The 20,227-nt window shown below is 40.9% G+C and overlaps 1 pseudogene; it reads left to right on the top strand.

The window, feature by feature from the left end:
* The first annotated feature begins 257 nt into the window (after positions 1–257).
* LOC147644600 (uncharacterized) lies at positions 258–19,778 on the top strand (annotated as a pseudogene).
* Positions 19,779–20,227: the final 449 nt, after the last annotated feature.

Genomic DNA, 20,227 nt, shown 5'->3' with positions numbered 1-20,227 from the left:
CTTGCCGCAGTTTTGAGGCGAAGCTGCGACATGTTTCAATGCCCCAAGCCCCCTCTGGTCCGCTGCGCTTGCCAGGACGAGCAAAGCGGCGAAAATGAATGAAAATAGAACAACCGGAACGAGAAGGAGATGCAGAGGCCGAGATTGATCGCGGCATGTCATATAGTATCGGAGACTGGCGTAGAAGAGGCGCAATCCGAGAGGAGAGCAAAGAGCAATCCCCAATCAAACCACACAGGTGCGGTTCCACCGCAGAGATGGCGAAAATGTTGCATCATCAGAGGCGAGCGAGGGTTTGTTCTTTTTCCGCTTTGTTCTCAGCAAGATAGCCAAGAACGAGGCTGAGGGCAAGACCGATCCTCGGGACGTCGAAGATAAGGGAAAATTTCTTTCGGAGATCGCGGAGTATGAGGCTACAAAACGGGGAACCCATCGGCTTTCCAGCCCTCAAAGGCGAAGCGCATTCGGTCACAGGAAGTGAGCGAGAGCGCACCTAAGAGGGCGAAGGACCCACAGGGCAAGCCTGTGTAACTCGCACACGCTCTGGGGAAGTTTGGAAAATAAGAAAAAAGGGGTGAGTAACTCTTTGAAAGTATTATATTTAGCAACGTTACGATATGTAACAAAGGTAACACGCCAGCCTTTATTTTTCCAAGCACGAAAATTTTTAAAAGATGGGAAGAAGTTTTAGAACTTACATTGCAAATAGAACACTGTAAATACAAATTTGAAGGGTATCGACACAACACTCTTTCTCAGACCATAGCTACATTCTCTTTGACCTAACGGCTGCAGTAAGTAAACAGGTGCCAAGAAGAAACCCCCTTAACACAGATTGGAACAACCTAACGGCACCAGTAAGTAAACAGGTACCAAAAAGAAATCCCCGTAACACAGATTGGAACAAATTCAGAAATATTAATCTAAAGTAAAAGGTATGAGGATTAAGGAACAATCTTCCTCAAAGGCACTCGACAAGGCGGTGGAGGACCTCACTAACATCTTAAACAACGCCTTCCAAGAGACATGTAAGATATCATACTCGAAGTAGCAGTACCCATGTACCCATCGTGGTGGACAAAAGAACTGAGCGATCTCAGAAAGTGAGCGCGAAGGTCCTTCAATACAAGCTATGGAACCAGGGAATGGGAACCATACAAGGAAGAACATATAAAAAAGCAGCATAGAATGCCAAGACAGACTCATGGTATAGCTGCTGCGAGTCACTAGATCGCCCTGAAGACACTAGAGAAACTCCTGCACGATGGCCGCCTTCCTAGACATCGAAAGCGCGTTCAATAAGGTGAACCCAGACTCTATCCTGTGCTCCCTCAACTACCTAAGTATTGAGAAAGGCATCAGAGAGTGGATCGGGGTTATGCTAAAGAGCAGGACGATCACCTCACGTGGACTGGGAAGAGAGGCACACCTCAGGGTGGGGTTCTATATATATAAACACCATATTGGTAGATCTTAATGTGGTTAGAGTCAAAGTCGTTGTATACGCAGACGACGTAGTGCTGCTAGTATAAGGACCATGTTCTGACGTTATTAGCGAAGTAATGACATGTAATTACTGAAACAGAACTGTTGCTCTTCATAAGAAGAAAAAAGATACAATCTTTCAGCAGGCCCAGCGTAAATGGCATGGAGTTAAAACTAGCGGAGCAAGCTAAGTATCTGGGATTGATACTACACAAAAAGCTCTCATTGAAGGAAAAAATTGCAGAAAGAGTGAGGAAGGCAAGCATTGCTTTCTACTCCTGCAGAAAAATGTTTGGAAACAAATGGGGACGACACCCAAAGATAGTATGGCCCTAGTATGTTGGCCGGCACTAACAAGGGCATACAACAGATCAAAGCTGACACGTACGAGCAATGCGCTCATGCCCCGCGGCTGCCATCAATGCTATCCTGAATATAATGCCGATAGAACTGTTCATAAAGGACATTGCAGCACACAGCGCAGTGAGACTGAAGGCAAGCAACTGCGTCGGGCACGGCAAGATTCTTGAAAGCAACTGAATAAAGGCAAATGAAGAAACGGACTATATGACGTCGGAGCTGAACTTCCGGAACTCATTCTCGACCTCATATCCAACAAGGGAAGACTGGAGCAGGGACAACGTGGCAGTAAAGAACGACGTGTCCCTCTACACCGATTGCTTCAAGATGAGCTGTGGAATATGGGCTGGGATCTACGCTGGGAATTGGGGAATTGAAAAAGCATTCCATCTCTCGGACTCAGCGGCGGTCTTTCAGGCTGAGTTGTTAGCCATAAGGGAAGCAGACGAACTCTCCTTACGGCGGGACCTCAGGGAAAACAAACTCACGGCTAGTGGCAGAATGCAAGAAGGTCCTTACTAGACTTGCTGTAGAGCCTGCAGACTACAAATAGTAAGCAGAGGTAGTAGAGCAAAAAGGAGCTTAACTCTAATTGGAGGCTCTTGTCTTGGGCCTCACCACTGTAACCTACCTACCTTAGTGTTCCCCGCTTGTATTGGGTTTGGTTCCTGCCTATCAACGCTAGATGTCTCTAATCTTTTGATCTTCTGCTTTTCTACCCTCTATTTTATCTTTGGATACAGCTCGTCTTGGAACGCATTGATTTTCTGGAAATACTCGTGTTCGTTGTTAAATGACACTTTATTCAGAATATTATGTCTTTTCCCTGTGAAAAGGTAAGCTGTGTTAATTTCGTTGCCGAATGATTAGCGTTACTTACTTTCTGTTAGTATCATGTATATTTCCGTTACCGTGGAATGTAAACTTTCGACTGTGGAATTACTTGACGACTGCTTAAGGGAAGTTGTATACAGTTCCAATTCGTACTGCCTACAAAAGTCTTTAAACTGCTTTGAAGAGAATTCCATTCCTTGGTCGCAGACTATCTTCTTCGGTATTCCTGGCTGGAATAGTGAAACCCCAAGCGTATCCTGAAAATTGATCGATAATAGTCAATACATTCGTATTGCTGACAAAATAAAAATCTACAAATACTATTTCCATGGTTGTTTCCGGGGTTTCAGTTATGCTGTATTTAATTTTGTGCTGTCTACTTTCATATATCGAAATTTTTAATTATTAGCGTTATTACCTGTTTCATGCGACGAAAGTATACTCTTCAGAATCGCATATGTTTCATCTATTCGCCTGTGGTTGCTTTTTTGTGGTATTCCCTAATGATTTCTTCCTGCTGTGTTTGCTCTGTTATATCAGGCAGCGAGCTTGTATATCTTATATATCGCCTTATTGAACTTACTATATACAAAATATTTGCAATATTCCTCTTGGATTGTTATCACGAAATCCCTTGGTATCAGCAATGTCTTCGTTCTTTTAGGTTTTAAAATTTACCTATTTTGTATAATTTAAAATTTGTATTGGTCTATTTGTTTCCTCGCTCTAACTTCATACGTGCTGGTATCCGCGGAAAGGATGAAAGCCTTTTTTTAAATCGGGAAATTGCAAGATTGTGTCACTTCATAATAAGGTTGTTCATACATCAAATGCTTTTGCGTACTCACTATCTATTTGTACTGCTCTTTTTCCCTTACAATTGTTTTGCCAGAGCTTTCGTTATTGCCGCGTAATCCTCCAATAGAACCCCAATAGACCTAGGAAGGATTTTATTCTTGGGATAGTGAATTTCTTTATTGATTCGTTTTTTTCCCGGGGGGTTAATACATGTTCCGTTCTTAGGGAACCAGTTTTGTCTAGTTGTAATGTAATAATATTTAATATCATCATAATATCGTTCATATAAGTGAGGTAAAATTGTCCCAAAAACTCCCAGAAAATATTAATCATTAACGTCTGAAAGGCCGTCAGCCGATGTGCACAGGGGGATCAACGGATGACCGTGTCATCCGCCGTAACTGTGTACACCATTGCACTATGGGCCAGGAAGTTCATATTTTGGCCAAAACTCTCTAACTTCTAAAATAAATTTTTTAAAGACGTGAAATTTGGCATGCACATTCTCAAAACATTGAATTTTATGTGTTCAAAAATTAGTAATAGAAAATATTTTTTTTATGAAGATAATCCTTACCAAAGTTTCAAAATATTTCCTTTTTTTTTGTTTTTCATAAAAAATAAAAAACCAGCAAATCGATTTGGATCTCACTTTACAGAAATGAGTATTTAGATATTATTTATTAGAAAAAAATATATTTGTTGCATTAAATGCAGTAGGTTTTTAGTTTTAAGCCCCTTAAGTTCAATTTTCTAGTCTCAATTTCATGAACGTCTTTGAAGCAATCTACCGCAATTTTTGTTTTTTACTTCCAATATGGTCTCTATTACAAAACAAAAAAAAGTAGTTTTTAAACCAATAATTTTTTTAAGTTTTCACAAAAAAAAATCATTTTTATAGATGCTTGTAAAATGTGGCACTAAAAGTAATAAAATATAAAATAATAAAAAAAATTTTAAATTGTACTTTTGCTTGTCAATGCTTGCAATATATTATTTCTTGCCTGCCTTTAGTCGGTATTATAAAGACTTTTTTTAATAATATAAGTTTAAAAATTTAATTTTGGTATAAAAAACCTCAGAGTGAGAATTTGGGACAGCTTATACGTAAAAGCGAAATATTCAAAGTTATTTTTAAAATTTTTTTCAATTTGATCGGAGGTGGTACGTCGAGGTACCCTAAGTTTGAAATCACAACTTGTGAAAAATGGGTTAAAAACTGTGTTCTTTTTAAATTTGTTTGTAAAATATTAAGTGTAATATATAAAAAACATTTTTTTTTAATTTTGGGTTCTATTAGTTACATTAAAAGCATTTCGATGTGACTATAGCTGCCCGCATAGGGGCAGGAAATGTTTATTTTTGCCAATAAAATGAAAAAATTAAACGCAAATATCCACTTTGATTAGCTGCCATCTCGTACCCATTGAATAGAGAGTAATAAAATGTTTAAGAAAGATAGCTTAATCTATCCTCTTTATAATGCAATTGTTTTTTTTTTCTCATTTTCTTAAAACCATTTTTGACCCTTTTGGCCAAAATCCGGGCCGCGTGGCCCATAGTGCATCGGTAGTGCGACTGTACTCTCCAAGCGAGGGCGGCTGGAAGCAGGTCACCAGTCGAGGTTCGACCGGCAATGCTGACCAATTGTAGTTGGGCGGACTTAAGCTAGTCTTTAATCAGCCTCCCCTCAAGTCAGGTGTGTGATGCGACCCGTGCACACTGACTTCCAGGTTCGCAGTTGAGGGGTAAAGCCAGCTGTGTTTGCACGGAACCTTCCCAGGGCCAGGCAACCCTGGGTCGTAAGTGGCCTTGCCGCAGCTTTGGGGCGAAGCTGCGGTCGACCCTTATTCAAAGCCCCAAACAGCCTCTGGCCCGCTGCGTTTGCCAGGACGAGCAAAGCGAGCGTTCATGATTGAAAATGAATTCTTCAATCCGAGCTTTGGAACTCCCGGGGGAGGATTAACCCCAAAAACTGTCAACGAAGGACGAGAAGGAGATGCTGAGGCCGAGATTGGTCGCGGCATCTCACAATGTATCGAAGACCGACGAGGAAGAGTCGCAATCCGAGGGGAGGGCGAGTAGCACTCCCCAATCTAAACACACAGGTGGGGCTCATCAGAGACGAGCGAGGGTCAACAGAACCCGCTTCGTTCCCGGCAAGATAGCCAAGAACAAGGCTCAGGCCAAGACCGACCCTTGGGATGCCGAGGACAAGGCCAAATTCCTTGCGGAGATCGCGGAGTATGAGGCGTACAAAACAGCAAACCCATCGGTGTTCTAGCCTTTAAAGGCGATCACAGGAAGTGAGTGAGAGCGCAAGTTATGATCACTATTGATCTGTAGGTTCTTGTGAGGTATTTTCCCGACCAATAATTAATGGTTTCAAAGTACTTGTCTGTATGCAGTTAAAATTCAGAATGAATTCTTTATTCTTATATCTTTTATTCGAAGCTTATCGTCTACTAACAATCTGCTGATCTAGCGGAATTAAAGTGAAACCGGACCGGATGCATGTTGTTGTCGACTCGGTGCGGCCCAGTTGGTTATGCTTATTTGGCAACATAGTTGCCGGCCAGCTCTGCTACTCGAGTGGCTGCCGGAGGGGTTTCGGCGGGGGACCGTCGAGGACCAATTCTGAGGCGGTAACTCCTTCCCCCTCAGACTGAACTACCGACCATAGTGGAGCAATGATAAGTGTGAAGGTGGCAGTTGGAGCAATAGTTGGCGTGAACGTTGCAAGTTGTATCTCTGGAGTTTAGGTGGTCGTCCTTTTTGAACAACCTGCCACAGCCAGCAACACTATCAGTATACATGTTTAACATTGTATACGTCGTATACGACGTTCTAGTTTGTATTCCGTTGATCTGTAGTTTCGTATCAATACCTTACATCTTTAGCTCGTGTATTCCCAATTCTTGGGTTGTTCTATTCTTCTTAATAGCTTCGATCTGGGGTATCTCCAGTTTTAGCTTCGCCGTGCCAAATCTCTCCACCGCCTCGTAATGGACGTTGTTTATCATGGTTCTGCATTCCTTAAATGCAATTAATGCCGATCCATTCACCATTCTATCTTCTCCGCAGTCCGTTTGCAATCTTACATTTTCTCCATTGATAATTGCAATATATCCTTCTTCTGGCTCAAAAATCCTGGTTATAAGCCCTGCATCTCTTGTTTCACAATCCCCTTCCTTTCCGCTGATCAGGTTTTTTAAACAATCTTCATTAATCTGATTTCCAATTTTGTTATTATTACATACTAGCTGTACCCTGCCACGTTGCTCTGTGGCATCAATGTTTCGGCAAAATCATTTTCCTGGCATAAGGTGAAGAAGGCAGTCAGAGTTGTCGCTGGCGGATTCAGGACTCTTTCTTGCACATTTCTTTCTGTGAAATAGACACGTTGACCATTCTCCAAATGGACTGCCAAGTGAACTAAAGCTGGATAGCGTTCATGAATGGGGAACGAACAAATTCTCCATGCAGCCTCGTTCCTGCTTATGTATCTTCCAGCCTGGTATTGAGATATTTCATCGACAACTCGTACTGCATTGCTGTCCCCATTTTCTGCCTGAACACCAAAAACTGCCATATCGCTGCCTTTATTCACGTACTTGCAGATATATTTAATCGATTTCACGGAATTGCAATATTCTACGTTGATGTGCGCTTTGTATGATTTTGACAATAGTGGTGAGTATAGAACCGCCCAACGATTGTCTACCTCAATATCACCAATTCGGATGTTTAAAGTTGCCGAAGTCCCTCCATCTTCAGTTGACCGTCTCCTATACAGAGGATATCCATCGTCCCCTGTTACGGTGTTGGCTGTAAATGCTCGAGGATATCGCTTGGAACACTTCCCGTCTACCATGCATGGTGAACATGGGTTGAGGGTACCACAAGGGCCATGGATCATGTTCTTGATGACAACTTCATGCAAATCCGTATCAACCTCGGCCCGTGGAATCTCTGCGCATATAACATCGTCGATTTCGTCTGGAGTAATTTTATCATACAGCCAAATCAGTATGTGCGCATGCGGCAATCCTCTCTTCTGCCATTCTACTGAATACATCCAGCCCAGATCCAAAAACTCCATGTTTTACAATGGAATCCATCAGTGACTTGAGCTTTTGTCTGAAAACACGGGATGTGATGTCATGCCTATCAATATACGATTGTCCAGGAAATAACAGCTGCACTATCTCGTCCCAAGCTGGATTGCATGTGAAGGTGATAAATATGTCTGGACGGCCGTAGCAACGAACATATGCCTGGGCATCTTGAGCATATTCATGCATGTGGCGTGGACTACCTATGTATGAGGATGGCAAAATCGTGAGCTTTCCAACGTTGGTTGTATTACGGTCATTCATCACAGCATCCCGCAAATGGATATATTCCTCGGACCGAAGTTTCTTCTGATTCAATCGGAGGAACAGCAAACGTTGTTTCAATTTTTGCATACATATCGACAATGTACTGATGAAACAACTGACGACATTTCAATATATGATTGCAATCTGCGGTTGCGAATATATCAATTTTTTTAGCGTTTCCCCGTGCCCCTACTGCTGCGCCCTCTACAGGCAGCCAGCTGAATCAAAGCATTTCCTGTCAAACATTCAAAACATATTGAAAGAAGAAATTGGAGATACAAATTTTATTTTTTTGTTCAGGTTCAGTAAGAAACGAAGTCATGCCACCAAAGAAGTCAAGATTGGGTCGTCGTATTCGCAATACAGAAGCAAAAAGACGTAAGATTACGAATATGACTGACGAAGAACGGGCCTCCATCCGAGAGACTGAGCGGCTGCGCGATGAACTTTTACTCAAACAGGTTAATGGTTAGGAGGACCGATTGCAATCATATATTGAAATGTCGTCAGTTGTTTCATTAGAACATTGTCGATATGTATGCAAAAATTGAAACAGAACGTTTGCTGTTCCTCCGATTGAATCAGAAGAAACTTCGGTCCGAGGAATATATCCATTTGTGGGATGCTGTGATGAATGACCGTAATACAACCAACGTTGGAAAGCTCACGATTTTGTTCATCCTCATACATAGGTAGTCCACGCCACATGCATGAATATGCTCAAGATGCCCAGGCATATGTTCGTTGCTACGGCCGTCCAGACTTATTTATCACCTTCACATGCAATCCAGCTTGGGACGAGATAGTGCTGCTGTTATTTCCTGGACAATCGTCTAGGGATAGGCATGACATCACAGCCCGTGTTTTCTGACAAAAGCTTAAGTCACTGATGGAGTTCATTGTGAAACATGGAGTTTTTGGATCTGTGCGGTGCTGGATGTATTCAGTAGAATGGCAGAAGAGAGGATTGCCGCATGCGCACATACTGATTTGGCTGTATGATAAAATTACTCCAGACGAAATTGACGATGTGATATGCGCTGAGATTCCACGGGCAGAGGTTGATACGGATTTGCATGCAGTTGTCATCAAGAACATGATCCATAGCCCATGTGGTACCCTCAACCCAAGTTGACCATGCATGGTAGACGGGAAGTGTTCCAAGCGATATCCTCGAGCATTTACAGCCAACACCGTAACAGGGGACGATGGATATCCTCTGTATAGGAGACGGTCAACTGAAGATGGAGGGACTTCGGCAACTTTAAACATCCGAATTGGTGATATTGAGGTAGACAATCGTTGGGTGGTTCCATACTCACCACTATTGTCAAAATCATACAAAGCGCACATCAACGTAGAATATTGCAATTCCGTGAAATCGATTAAATATATCTGCAAGTACGTGAATAAAGGCAGCGATATGGCAGTTTTTGGTGTTCAGGCAGAAAATGGGGACAGCAATGCAGTACGAGTTGTCGATGAAATATCTCAATACCAGGCTGGAAGATACATAAGCAGGAACGAGGCTGCATGGAGAATTTGTTCGTTCCCCATTCATGAACGCTATCCAGCTTTAGTTCACTTGGCAGTCCATTTGGAGAATGGTCAACGTGTCTATTTCACAGAAAGAAATGTGCAAGAAAGAGTCCTGAATCCGCCAGCGACAACTCTGACTGCCTTCTTCACCTTATGCCAGGAAAATGATTTTGCCGAAACATTGATGTATTCAGAAGTGCCTTCTTAACCACAATATGCCACAGAGCAACGTGGCAGGGTACAGCTAGTATAGATATATAAATTTCGAATTTTCTGACATTTGTTTTGGTAGTAGTACATTTCTTCATTGTTAATTACAACGTATTACGGTGTTATTACAAATTCTGTGTTATTCATAGGTAGTGATATAATTCTATGTAAAGAATACGTTTCTTTATAAAAAATGGGTTTTTTTTTATCGCATGTGTTAAATCTGTCTTATTCATAATAGCTTTAAATTCTAGAAATTCGTACATATGTTCCTGTGATGTTATCTGTTTTCCCTGTTCTTCTAGTTTCTGTATGCATTTAACTGTTTCTTGTTTGTCAAAAATTAATTTTGAAATTAATCCGATTTTGGTCAATAACAAACTTTGGGGTACGTCATTTATATTCAATTCGAGCATGTCTATTATTACCAAAATTCTGTCGATGTACTCTAGCCTATTAATCCTCTTATCTTCTTCTAAAAATGTTTTACTTATTCCATTTTTGTAATTATTTATAAATGCGGTTACCCCGCTTTGCTCGTCATTTATAAATTTTGTCTAATTCTTAAACATTATGGTGAACTTACTGCCTGTTCTTTCCTGTGTATATCGCCTTATTGAACTTACTATATACAAAATATTTGCAATATTCCTCTTGGATTGTTATCACGAAATCCCTTGGTATCAGCAATGTCTTCGTTCTTTTAGGTTTTAAAATTTACCTATTTTGTATAATTTAAAATTTGTATTGGTCTATTTGTTTCCTCGCTCTAACTTCATACGTGCTGGTATCCGCGGAAAGGATGAAAGTCTTTTTTTAAATCGGGAAATTGCAAGATTGTGTCACTTCATAATAAGGTTGTTCATACATCAAATGCTTTTGCGTACTCACTATCTATTTGTACTGCTCTTTTTCCCTTACAATTGTTTTGCCAGAGCTTTCGTTATTGCCGCGTAATCCTCCAATAGAACCCCAATAGACCTAGGAAGGATTTTATTCTTGGGATAGTGAATTTCTTTATTGATTCGTTTTTTTCCCGGGGGGTTAATACATGTTCCGTTCTTAGGGAACCAGTTTTGTCTAGTTGTAATGTAATAATATTTAATATCATCATAATATCGTTCATATAAGTGAGGTAAAATTGTCCCAAAAACTCCCAGAAAATATTAATCATTAACGTCTGAAAGGCCGTCAGCCGATGTGCACAGGGGGATCAACGGATGACCGTGTCATTCGCCGTAACTGTGTACACCATTGCACTATGGGCCAGGAAGTTCATATTTTGGCCAAAACTCTTTAACTTCTAAAATAAATTTTTTAAAGACGTGAAATTTGGCATGCACATTCTCAAAACATTGAATTTTATGTGTTCAAAAATTAGTAATAGAAAATATTTTTTTTATGAAGATAATCCTTACCAAAGTTTCAAAATATTTCCTTTTTTTTTTGTTTTTCATAAAAAATAAAAAACCAGCAAATCGATTTGGATCTCACTTTACAGAAATGAGTATTTAGATATTATTTATTAGAAAAAAATATATTTGTTGCATTAAATGCAGTAGGTTTTTAGTTTTAAGCCCCTTAAGTTCAATTTTCTAGTCTCAATTTCATGAACGTCTTTGAAGCAATCTACCGCAATTTTTGTTTTTTACTTCCAATATGGTCTCTATTACAAAACAAAAAAAAGTAGTTTTTAAACCAATAATTTTTTTAAGTTTTGACAAAAAAAAATCATTTTTATAGATGCTTGTAAAATGTGGCACTAAAAGTAATAAAATATAAAATAATAAAAAAAATTTTAAATTGTACTTTTGCTTGTCAATGCTTGCAATATATTATTTCTTGCCTGCCTTTAGTCGGTATTATAAAGACTTTTTTTAATAATATAAGTTTAAAAATTTAATTTTGGTATAAAAAACCTCAGAGTGAGAATTTGGGACAGCTTATACGTAAAAGCGAAATATTCAAAGTTATTTTTAAAATTTTTTTCAATTTGATCGGAGGTGGTACGTCGAGGTACCCTAAGTTTGAAATCACAACTTGTGAAAAATGGGTTAAAAACTGTGTTCTTTTTAAATTTGTTTGTAAAATATTAAGTGTAATATATAAAAAACATTTTTTTTTAATTTTGGGTTCTATTAGTTACATTAAAAGCATTTCGATGTGACTATAGCTGCCCGCATAGGGGCAGGAAATGTTTATTTTTGCCAATAAAATGAAAAATGGCAGAAGAGAGGATTGCCGCATGCGCACATACTGATTTGGCTGTATGATAAAATTACTCCAGACGAAATTGACGATGTGATATGCGCTGAGATTCCACGGGCAGAGGTTGATACGGATTTGCATGCAGTTGTCATCAAGAACATGATCCATAGCCCATGTGGTACCCTCAACCCAAGTTGACCATGCATGGTAGACGGGAAGTGTTCCAAGCGATATCCTCGAGCATTTACAGCCAACACCGTAACAGGGGACGATGGATATCCTCTGTATAGGAGACGGTCAACTGAAGATGGAGGGACTTCGGCAACTTTAAACATCCGAATTGGTGATATTGAGGTAGACAATCGTTGGGTGGTTCCATACTCACCACTATTGTCAAAATCATACAAAGCGCACATCAACGTAGAATATTGCAATTCCGTGAAATCGATTAAATATATCTGCAAGTACGTGAATAAAGGCAGCGATATGGCAGTTTTTGGTGTTCAGGCAGAAAATGGGGACAGCAATGCAGTACGAGTTGTCGATGAAATATCTCAATACCAGGCTGGAAGATACATAAGCAGGAACGAGGCTGCATGGAGAATTTGTTCGTTCCCCATTCATGAACGCTATCCAGCTTTAGTTCACTTGGCAGTCCATTTGGAGAATGGTCAACGTGTCTATTTCACAGAAAGAAATGTGCAAGAAAGAGTCCTGAATCCGCCAGCGACAACTCTGACTGCCTTCTTCACCTTATGCCAGGAAAATGATTTTGCCGAAACATTGATGTATTCAGAAGTGCCTTCTTAACCACAATATGCCACAGAGCAACGTGGCAGGGTACAGCTAGTATAGATATATAAATTTCGAATTTTCTGACATTTGTTTTGGTAGTAGTACATTTCTTCATTGTTAATTACAACGTATTACGGTGTTATTACAAATTCTGTGTTATTCATAGGTAGTGATATAATTCTATGTAAAGAATACGTTTCTTTATAAAAAATGGGTTTTTTTTTATCGCATGTGTTAAATCTGTCTTATTCATAATAGCTTTAAATTCTAGAAATTCGTACATATGTTCCTGTAATGTTATCTGTTTTCCCTGTTCTTCTAGTTTCTGTATGCATTTAACTGTTTCTTGTTTGTCAAAAATTAATTTTGAAATTAATCCGATTTTGGTCAATAACAAACTTTGGGGTACGTCATTTATATTCAATTCGAGCATGTCTATTATTACCAAAATTCTGTCGATGTACTCTAGCCTATTAATCCTCTTATCTTCTTCTAAAAATGTTTTACTTATTCCATTTTTGTAATTATTTATAAATGCGGTTACCCCGCTTTGCTCGTCATTTATAAATTTTGTCTAATTCTTAAACATTATGGTGAACTTACTGCCTGTTCTTTCCTGTGTGTTCATGTCTTCTCTCAACCTTCTCTCTTCTTCGTGCATCTTTCTTAATTCTTCTTCCAATCTTTCTCAATCCTCTGCATCTAAATTTCCTGTTATGGACTTGACAACTGACCCTATGCCATTTATTAACCCTTTCGCCTTTCTGCTCTTCGGGCATATGGCTTCTAGCCTTGCCTTTACCATTTGTAATTTGTTCCTAAGTGTTCTCACTAGGTTCCTTGTCTCTGTCTCCTCGACTATATCTTCGAGCGTTTGCTCCACTATCTCTATCGCTTCCTGATATTCTTGAATCCTCACTATATGTGCAAACGTCTTGTGTGTTTGTATTATCCTTGCCGACCCGAGATTTATCTGCGCCAACGGCTCGTCTCCTTCCAACGGCCGGAACTCAAAGGTACTTTCCACCGCAATGGTCCTTCACCACCTGTAATTATTATTAATTTAGTTTGGTTAGTCTTCTGATTTTCTCCTTGTGAATCTTCTGTGTTCTTGTTGATGTTAGTGTCAGACCATTGTCTTCCAACACCTTGTGTTTCGTAAATCGAGGGGTAAGCTTATCTCTTCTGTTCTCTTTCCTAAATATCGTATCTCCTGTCTGTACCGGACTCGGTTCTGTTCTACCTGTGTTTGCCGTTTCTATTCTTCTAGTCTTTCGCTGTTCTACCCTTTCTTTGATTTTTGGGTACAATTCTGCCTGGAACGCAGTGATCTTTTGCAAATAATCGTGTTTGTTGTTAAAAGACACGTTATTTAAGAAGTTTTGTGTTCTTCCCGTAAATAATTCTTGTGGTGTTAATTTAGTAGCTAAATGAATAGCATTATTATACGTTATAAACGCCTTATTCTGTACTTCCTCATGCCTGATTTCTCATCTATTTGTCATTTTAGTTCTATATATATTTCTGTAATTCTATTTCTGTAATATATTTCTGTAATCGTGGAGTGCAATCTTTCGACCGTGGCGTTACTCGACGGCTGCTGAAACGACGTTATGTGCAGTTCTAGTTCGTACTGCCTACAAAAGTCTTTGAAGAGGTTCGACGAGAATTCTATGGTCAATGGTTTTATTTCCATAGGTCTCTCTGGTGTTTCTGTGAGGCTATACTTAATCTTGTTTGGGTTCCTATCATATTTCTGCATTTGGCAGCTATCACAATTATTTATTGTTTTTGTGATTGCCTGCTTCATGTGCAGGAAAACACCTTTCTTTTGAGATGAGCTAAAGTTTCCGCTATTCCCCGATGGTTACTCTTTTCGTGGTATTCTTTAATGACCAAAAAAAACTTTCAAACTTTCCGTTTTATCTGGCAACAACACCGTACATCTTATTGCCTTATGCAACTTACTATAGGCAAAGTATTTTCAGTATACCTCTAGGATTGTTATCACCAAGTTATCCGGAGTTAACAATGCTACCGTCCTCTTGGGCTTTAAGATTTCTTTTTGCCTACGGCCAACTGTTTCGTCATCGAGTGTTCTCCGTCCAAATTATTCGTAACTTATTCCTGAATGGAATTTGTTTTACTACTCCCGCTGTTCTCCCTTGCTGTATGACCACTTGGATATTATATTCGTTTAATGGTCTTTCTGATATGGGGAAACCTAACTGTAGGTCTTCCTCAGCGGAGTGAATTGTCTCTCCATTCGTTGCTAACTGCGAAGCGGCTTCTACCATATTGAGTTCGGGATGAATTCTGCTCAATGCATCAGCCACTACATTCAAAGACCCTTTCTTGTACACAATCTCATAATCGTACTCAAACATTTGGAGTCTCCATCTTACGAGTTTGGAGTCTGGTTCTTTGACACTCATCATCTTGAACTTTGTACCTAATACATAGTGTCTGAAATGCTTTATCACCCAATTAATGGCCAACATTTCTTTCTCTATAGTGGCATAGTTCACCTCTGACCCTGACAAGGTTCTACTCGCATACGCTACTGGTCTGTCCGTTCCCAGATCTCCTTGGGATAGCACGGTGCCAATCGCATAGTTGCTTGCATCCAATGTAAGGATGAATGGTTTGTCGAAACCGGGGAATTGTAAAATTAAGTCGTTGAATAGTAAGGTTTTGCAAACCTCAAAAGTTTCTTTATACTCTTAGTCTAACTGTATGGCTTTCTTGCTCTTTAATTGGCTTTGTTATAGCCGCGAAGTCTCGTATAAACTTCCTATAGTATCCCAACAACCCCAACAGATCAAGTCATTGTTTCCTAGTCTTGGGAATCTCGAATCTTTTTATCGCTTCGATTTTTCCTGGATTCGGCATAATGCCTTGTTGGGTTACTACATGTCCTAAATACTCTACTTCTTTTCTCAAGAATTCTATCTTGTCCAATTGTAACTTAAAATTTGCTTCTGCGAGCTTTTTAAAACCCTTTTTTAAATCGGTGATGTGTTATTGCAGTGATGCAGAGAACACCATAATGTCGTCTATGTATATAAGGCAACATTTCCCCAGCAGTTCTCCGAAAATATTATTCATCAACCTTTGAAAGGTTGCGGGAGCATTATTCAAACCGAAAGGCATTCTCACGTATTCGAAATGTCCCCCTTCAGCGGAGAACGCTGTTTTCGGGATATCTTCCTCCTTTACCTCGATTTGGTGGTATCCCCTCGCCAAATCTAAGGTAGAGAAATATTTGGCTCTTCCCAAACTATACAATACATCATTGATTATTGGTAGGGGGTATCTGTCTTTGATTATAGGCCACTGCCCTATTAATTCTTTCTAAGATGATCATATCCTCCTTCACCGTTGTTCTGCCTAACAAAAAATCTCCATCGGGTACCTGTACTGGAATTGGGATCACTCTCTTTGCTCCGGCTTCGATTGTATGAATTTCGCTTGGTCTATATGTAGCGAACTGAATCCGTAACTTTTGATCACCCGCATGGACCCAACCATTTTTTATGTCGATCAAAGCTTCTACTTGGTCCAACAACTCCATCCCTATTAATCATTAGAAGAAGCGATGGAATCTGAAAAGTAACATTCTCATCTTCCCTACTCCACCTAGTTCCTTGAACGTTGGTAAATTAGCTTCTTTGAGAATTTCGTGAGTTTGTGCAATTGTGCTAATCGGTATTGGATTTTGTAGATCTTCCCTATACTGTGCTTGAACTAATTCTGGGCGAATGAAAAAGAAAGTGGAACCCGTGCCGATTAATATTTTTACTGTTTTATTTGGAGTGATCTTGATCAATACATAGGGTAGGGTTGAGTGACCCCTCTTGGTCCCTAAATATCCCCTTGGCTGCTCGAGGCTAATTGCGAAAAATTTGCATCATCCTTTTGGATGTTATGCAACTGGCCACCAGTTGACGGTCTGTTTCCGCTCCTCTCTGAGTTGCTATTTGAATTATACGACCGTTTTGAATCGGCGGAATTTTTCGATTGCCCTGAATTGTTTGAATTATACGATTGTCTGGAAAAGTTTGAATTCCTAGACATCCTAGTCTGACCACTGCCTTCTGCATCTCCACCTGCCTGGATGGCTAGCTGGCCCTCTCTAGGCTTGTAGTTATTATAGTTATTGTTTCCATACCACTTCCTGCCTCGATTATTTTGCCCGTAATTCCACTTATTGTTTTTGTTTTGATAATTGCGATATGGTCTTTGATAGTTTGTAGTTTTCCTCAGAACAGACGGTAGTAAGTCTGTTCTGAATGGGTTACCCATCATTGGATACGGAAATCCAAATCCTGGCCAACCATTTATATCTGGTACCGGAAACGGCATTGGGAACTGCGGTTGTGAATTTGCTGGCCAACGGTATTGATACCAAATGCCAGTCTTCGACACCGGCACTGGATTGTCTTGTTCCTCTAGTTCTTGCTTCGGAATTTCTTTAGCCTGGTCTTCAGTCAGACAATGACCTCTTGCCTCTTCCTGTGCCTCTTGTAAAGTACCCAGGTTCTTCTCTCTACAAGCAATCTCGTAAGCCTTTGCTATATTGGGTATTCCCATGTTTCTGATCGTTACTCCTATCGGTCCCCTCAAGGCTGAAACGAAGGCGTTTAAAGCCATTTCTTCATACCATTGGTCTTCTCGCTTCTCAACAACATGCCTTGCTCATTGGATTTGGATAGACTCACTAAAGCTTTCTTCAGTGTCATAACTTTCGTGTATAGGGCTTCCAACTCTAATTTCATTTCCTTAATATGGGTCAACTCCATAATCAAGTCCTGCTCGGATCTCTTATCCTTGAAATGGGTAATCGATATTTTCTTTTATTTGATCCCAGTTCAACTCAGATTCGTCCAAATCAAGGACTCTATCCGCTGGTCCTGTGATCTTACTCCTTACCGCCCCAAGTGCGATTACTCCTATGTTTGACCTTTCCTCTCCTTTTATGAGGCCTAATACTTGTTCAACCGCTCCTATAAAACCATCTAGATTTCCTGCCTCTCCTTCATACTTGGGAATGATCTCTACCCGGTCTATTACCTTGATAGCTTCTAATACACTTGTTTTTGCCATTGCTGTAGGCCTCCTTTCCTCTGTCATTGGTTTATGAATTCACTTGCCTTGGGCCTACCCGTATCTACTTAACTTGTGTTTTAATTCTTACTTAATATGTGTTTGTTGCTTAAATAGTAATGTGCTTAAAACTTTATGTGTATGCGGAAACATGCCGCCCTGTGCCATACAGTACGCCGTCTAATACATGTGAATGTAGACATTTCATTATTGTGCCATATCTTCTGCTGACTCCTGTCCCCTTTACCGAAACTCCACCGTCTCGGAGTCGATGGAACCTTTCGCTTCACTATTCGTCGTTAACGATCGTTCGGCCAAGCTGCTCGGTACGCATCGAACCGGCGACCACAACACCCGTCTGCCGACTCTCGTCAACAGCCGATCGTTCGCTCGAACCGTTGGATGCAACTTCGAACCCCCTGCAGTTCCGATCGCTCGTCGTCTTTCACACACCGAGCCCCGTTGGCTCGAACCTTCCTTTAGTCTCTATATGAACACTATTTAATTAATTAACTCTCACTTATTCCTTTTATTTCCTTTTATTTTTTCCTATTCCTTTTGAACTTCTCGTAATTTATTTCTCTATATAATATATTTCATTTTTTTTTTTTTTTTGCTTCTTTTGGTTTGCAACTCTTCGGCCATATTTATTCATTAATTGTTCATTTACTTCTTGTATTATCTGTATTTATTTCACTCCATGTCACCCACTTCACTCTATTCACTCTCTTACATAATAATGCTTAATGTAATCCAGAACATCTGTCCTTCCTTCTCTTTCCTTTCGCCATCTCGGATCCTTCCTGTGTCCTTGGTTGAATCCGTTCGTTGACGAAAGCTACCGACTGGGACAGTTATGATCACTGTTGATCTGTAGGTTCTTGTGAGGTATTTTCCCGACCAATAATTAATGGTTTCAAAGTACTTGTCTGTTTGCAGTTCCAATTCCGAATGAATTTTTTATTCTTATATTTTTTGTTCGAAGCTTATCGTCTACTTACAATCTGCTGACCTAGCGGAATTAAAATGAAACCGGACCGGATGCATGTTGTTGTCGACTCGGTGCGGCCCAGTTGGTTATGCTTATTTGGCAACATAGTTGCCGGCCAGCTCTGCTACTCGAGTGGCTGCCGGAGGGGTTTCGGCGGGGGACAGCCGAGGGCCAATGCTGAGGCGGTAACTCGCACATAAGAAGGTGAAGGACCGACAGGGCAAGCCGAGAGCTACAAATTTTGTCAGCAAGGCAAAGAAATTTAGCGATGTGGCCAGAGACAGTCTGACTATGGCTCTGGTGGATGAGCACAATGATGACGGTCGCCTGCTGTCGGAGAAGTGGGGCCAAGTTGGCCGACATGGTAACCGACAGGTTAGTTAGCATGCCGACCGGTCCCATCCCCTCCTTCAACTCCTGAAACGTGTTCAGGGGGCACCGGCTCATTAGATGTGACGACGGGCTCTCCCGGAGCTTCCTGGCGGATTGTGTGGCTAAGATTAGCGACAATTGGACTGGCCCACGACAGATAGATCCCAAGGAGACCCAGAGCTCGCATCTGGTTACCGAAGGGGCAAACCGACCACGCCAGGGTGATTGCCTGTTTTAGGGCCCAGAACCCAGACGTCCATACAGAGGACTGGACCATCGTCAGAGCTGAACAGGAGATGAAGGTGAGCCAACATTTTCTCCTGATGATAAACCAGCGCTGCCTGCCGCAGCTGGAGGCCAATAACTACACGGTCCGTTACGGCATCAGGAAGGCCAAGATAAAGATCTTCATGGCCGAGCCTGACGAGATATGGGAGGAGATCGATGACACCAACAAACTGTTGGACGACATGGTCATCGACGACAAATCCCCTGACGCTACCCCAACCAACATCGATGTCAAAAATCGTGCAGATTGATCTGAAGCGCAGCTCGCTCGCTTCAGCTCATCTCACGATCCTTCTAAGGGAGAGGGATATCGACATCGGTATGATACAGGAGCCTTGGACCAGAGACGGGCATGTCACTGGACTAAGGATCCAGGGATACACACTACTGTGCACAAACTCGAATCGTAGATCGAGAGCTCGTATTGAAATTAAGAACCAATTTAATGCTTTTCTCTGTCCCAATCTCAGCACACCTGACCTTGCTGTGGCCAGATTCGTGGCGGCGGATGGGAGCAAAATTATGATTGCATCGGCATATATGGCCCATAACGAGCCGGCGCCGCCTGAGCCTGCAAAGGGCCGAAGAAATGAAGACTACCCTGGTGCTCGGGTGTGATGCGAATGCGAGGCACACGCTCTCCGGGAGCTCAGAGACCAACGAAAAAGGTGAGTCACTCTTTGATAGTATTATATGTAGAAACGTTACGGTATGTAACAGGGGTAATACGCTGACCTTCATTTTTCCAAGCACTGAAAATTTTCCAGGTTGGGAGGAGGTGTTATATCTCACCTTGCATATCGAACACTTTAAATACAGAGTTGAGAACTGGAGGGTATCATCAGAACACTCTTTCTCG

The sequence above is a fragment of the Drosophila serrata genome, unplaced genomic scaffold (assembly GCF_035046125.1).
Source record: "Drosophila serrata isolate PLE 108 unplaced genomic scaffold, ASM3504612v1 contig_139, whole genome shotgun sequence".
NCBI lineage: Eukaryota > Metazoa > Arthropoda > Insecta > Diptera > Drosophilidae > Drosophila > Drosophila serrata.
This window is presented reverse-complemented; position numbering and strand designations above follow the sequence as displayed.